The sequence below is a fragment of the Astatotilapia calliptera genome, chromosome 9 (genome assembly GCF_964374335.1).
Source record: "Astatotilapia calliptera chromosome 9, fAstCal68.1, whole genome shotgun sequence".
Classification (NCBI taxonomy): Eukaryota; Metazoa; Chordata; class Actinopteri; order Cichliformes; family Cichlidae; genus Astatotilapia; species Astatotilapia calliptera.
Genome location: NC_137430.1, coordinates 32,451,573 through 32,455,930, shown reverse-complemented (window position 1 = coordinate 32,455,930; position 4,358 = coordinate 32,451,573). Strand labels below are relative to the sequence as shown.

The 4,358-nt window shown below is 43.0% G+C and overlaps 1 long non-coding RNA gene across 1 annotated transcript; it reads right to left on the bottom strand.

The window, feature by feature from the left end:
• Window positions 1–3,256: 3,256 nt before the first annotated feature.
• On the bottom strand, window positions 3,257–3,950 carry LOC145431188 (uncharacterized). Its single transcript, XR_013911534.1, has 2 exons — window positions 3,418–3,950; window positions 3,257–3,299 (listed from the first exon to the last, which is right to left on the bottom strand). It is a non-coding gene; the product is annotated as an uncharacterized LOC145431188 (long non-coding RNA).
• Between the last annotated feature and the right edge of the window lie 408 nt (window positions 3,951–4,358).

The following is a 4,358-nucleotide window of genomic DNA, read 5'->3' as shown; positions in this document are numbered from 1 at the left end:
TGCTACCAAAATTGCTACCATTTCAACAGAGTACACTGCCAGTCCATCCGAAGTGCGTCTGTTTATTTCAATATTTTTCGACGGAACTGCTATTCCAAACCCTGTACTTCCAGTATCTGGACTTTTAGCACCATCCGTGAACACATGAATACACTCAGGGTATTCATTCAAGCTTCCGCCCTCTTCTTACTGCTCTGCTGTGACTTATTGTTGTGCAGTCACGTGACTCAGCAGCACATTTTAACCACATGGGGTATGTTCCAAAAGTTCCTCCATTCTCCTTTTTCCTAACTTCTTTTCATTGGCCTTGATGAAAACAGCAATTCTTCTTTCTACGATGACAAGGACTCAGGAAAAGCGAAGAGCGCTGCTGAGAATTGGAACAGCCTTACACCCGTCTCTCTGTAACAATGTTACGCCCGGGAAGGACTCTTATGGAGGACTGCAAGAGACACACACATGGAATTAAACAATTCTGTCCTTCAGGTCCTTGAGGTGGTCGAATCGATGTCTATGGTCTTTTGTGTGTATTTTCTGATGTGTAGAACTGAAGAAGCTTCTCGGATGAGAGGTGAAACGTCTTCAAGCAACTTAAAGAAGTCCAGACGCTTTTCTTTGCAAGCTCCTTTGACTACGATGACCTGGATGACTGAGAACCTTCACAGACATTTTCTGGTCTTCTTAGTATCCATTTTAGTGTGGTTTCAGCTAACCAAGAATAAGAATTACGTTGTCTGGAAAATGCAATATTTAGAATTAATAAGCGGAGCTGGACACACCCACTACTTCACTCCATGCAGCCGGAAGCGGAAGTGAATCATTTGTAGTGATGCCGCCTCTTTTAATGACTTTACTCAGGGTTATCTGCAACCGCTGTAAATAGGCAGAAGGCTTTTCACCTGAGTTCTGGTTTGTGCTCAAGAATTTGGCAAAAAGCTCATCCCCATCATCAACAGTGCCATAGGATATGTCAAGATATGTCAAGTTTGCGGACGACACAACGGTGGTGGGTCTCATTAGCAACAGGGATGAGACCGACTACAGAAGTGAGGTGAGACGCCTGGCCACGTGGTGTGTTGACAACAATCTCTCTCTGAATGTGGAGAAGACGAAGGAGATTGTCGTGGACTTCAGGAGAATGCACACCCAACATGCTCCTCTGACCATTGACGGAGCGTCTGTGGAGAGAGTGAGCAGCACCAAGTTCTTGGGTGTGCACATCACAGAGGATCTCTCCTGGACGTACAACACCACAGCACTGGCCAAGAAATCACAGCAGCGTCTCTTCTTTCTCCGCAAACTAAGAAGAGCAGGAGCACCAGCCCCCATCATGTACACTTTCTACAGAGGCACCATCGAGAGCATCCTGTCGAGCTGCATCACTGTGTGGTTTGGAGCCTGCAATGCGTCCTGTCATAGAACCCTCCAACGCATAGTGAGAGCTGCAGAGAGGATCATTGGTGTCTCTCTCCCCTCCCTCCAGGACATTTACAGCACCCGTCTCACTAAAAAAGCCCTTTGCATAGCGGCTGATCCCACGCAACCAATGCAAAGCTTCTTCAAGCTGCTGCCGTCAGGGAGGAGACTGCGGAGTCTCCAGGCCAGGACCAGCAGACTGAAGGACAGCTCCATCCATCAGGCTGTCAGGAAGCTTAACTCCCTCCCGATTCTGCCCCCTCTCCCCTCTCTCCACCACGGTCTCACTGAACTCTGTCACACACACACACACACACACACACACACACACACACACACACACACACACACACACACACACACACACACACACACACACACACACACACACACACACACACACACACACACACACTCTCTCTGACTCACTCACTGGCCTGCACCAGTTACCAGTCACTTTGTGGAGCATTGGACTGCCATTACCTCATAAGACTTTGTTGTTACACTATCTCTTACCGTATATTACTAAATCTCCATTTGCACTATTTGCTTATTTGCACTACTCTGCCTGGTTTACACTCAATATCATTTACCCTTACTTGAATATTGTATATTGTATATTGCATAGCTTTCTTGTTATACGTGAAATTGTATTTATTAAAATTTTTACTCTTTAATTATTTTATTTGCATTTTTTAATCACTCTCTTATATTTAAATGTTCATTTGCTATTTCATCTAGGGTTTGAGAGTAACGAAATTTCTATTCTCTGTATGTCCTGTACATGTGGCAGAATTGACAAATAAAGTTGACTTGACTTGACTTGAAAAAGAAGGCTGATATAATCATGAAGCGTTAGGACCAAGGTGCTTTGCAATGTCAGCAGTTGGCGGAAGAAGGCTCTCAACTATTTTCGTTACCTTAAGTTTGTCAGATATGGTACGATCTGTGAGGGGGAATTCAACATTGTTGCGCCACGTGTCATAATCAGCTTCGAAAGTAGAGCAAGGGGTTTTCTCCGAGAAGGGCCTTTGCGTGACCTTGAGAAGGCATTTCATTGTTCATAATGACATCCTCAACTACTACTCTCTGTACTTCAGGTGGAGTGAGCTGTTCAGGTGGTAAGTAGATAGTGGTTGTTCTGTGCGAGGCAGTCACCTCTACACTTGGAGAGGATGAGTGAGAGCCATGCTCAGGCGAGTGGGTTGAACCACTGCCCAATTTAACAGGACTTTGATCCTCAATGATGGTTGGTTCATCTCAGTCTGTGTCACTAGTGAACTGCGGATTTTGACTAGGCACTGATGCATTTGGTCCAACTGTGGGGTTACTCTCAGTGGACTTCTTCATTTTGGCCAGCTCACCTAACAAAACCTCAAAATCTGCACCACTCAGTTCGGCAAGACCTTTTAGTTCAGTTAGGTAAGAATGGATTAAACACGAACCCCTGTCTGCAGCATACAGCCAGACAGCAGCTGGATATGATGGACAACACTTGGGTTATGGCTTTGTCTTTTGCAAGGTAAGCTATCCTTAAGGAACTGGACTGGTTCACCTGATTGGAACTCCACAATGGCTGTGTTTTTAAAATGTGCCTCTGTGCTAGTTATTTTAATTACTCTTCCAATGGAACCAAACTACCTTAAGTAATCAATAACCTCATTGTCAACCTCATCACCTGTTACCCTCCTACTAGGACAGAGTTAGGTACTTTGACACCTTCAGTTTGGATTACATCCATGTTCTTATTACTCCAACCCAGAATGTCATTGACAAATGTAATGATTTGACCCAAAAGGCATGAAAGCACCAGTTGCTAAACTTCCAAAAATAAAAGGAATTAAACCTCCTGGCTGGTGCGCCACATTTGTGTAGCACCTCTACTCAGGACCAGTACACTTTCACTTCAAATAGAGACCCTAGACATCTTAATAGGTTCAGAAGGAGGTTTTGTTTTGGAGACTCACAAAAGGAATTGGCTTGGAAATGAACAACTGAGACCTTTATTGCCTCAGTACCATTCATAAACATATACAGCACAATAAACCAAACTGCACACTAATAGTGCATTTTAAAGGTGAATAGATATAAAGCAGAACAAATAAAATAAAGACAGTCGAATGAAAGACTTATACTGAATTGTATCAGAACTCTTTTGAATGAATAAAACGGATGGAAGTATTCCCGTTGTGAAGTTTGAATTGTCCAGTCTGAATTGTCCTTTAAAGTCGTTGAAACCCAAACAGGTGTACTGTAGCGGAAGTGTCAGTGTGCAAACCCTATTATCTGGGATAGGGCTTGTCTGAAATACAGGGATGCTTGAATCAGTTTCTCAGGCAAATCCTACAATCCGATCGCATGGCTGGCCACATCATTTCATGATCATTCAGGATCTCATTTGGGCTGTTCTCGCCGTCAGTGGTTCTCCAGAATCCTTTCTAGTAGTTCAAAAAACCAATCTACACAAACAGTGCAGAACAATGAATTTCTTTTCCATCTTGTGTTCTTAACATGAGCTCATGAACTTCTTTTCCAAATGTATTAATAACAAATGGCATTCCATTTAGCTTTACCAAGTTACAAGAGTTACAGTAACTTGTTTGTACCAGTATCAACTATTTTATCACAATTATATCACAATAAAGAACATCAGCAGCTTAAACAGTAATGTAAATAGTCATCGCAATCAAGGTTACATTCATCCATAAGGCTAACAAGCAAAGGTAACTTAATTCACAGTGCAAGTACTAATGAACTTGAAATATGCTCATTTCTATTAAGACTTAACCATTCTAATATAAACAGAGCTAGTGCTTCTATCCGAATACCTCCCCGATCGGAATATGGCTTCGTGGGGGTAGGGTAGCTAACAGCTATTAGCAGCTAGCATCGGCAGTAAAACACCTTTAGCTCAAAGCATTCAACACTTATAACACACTGTG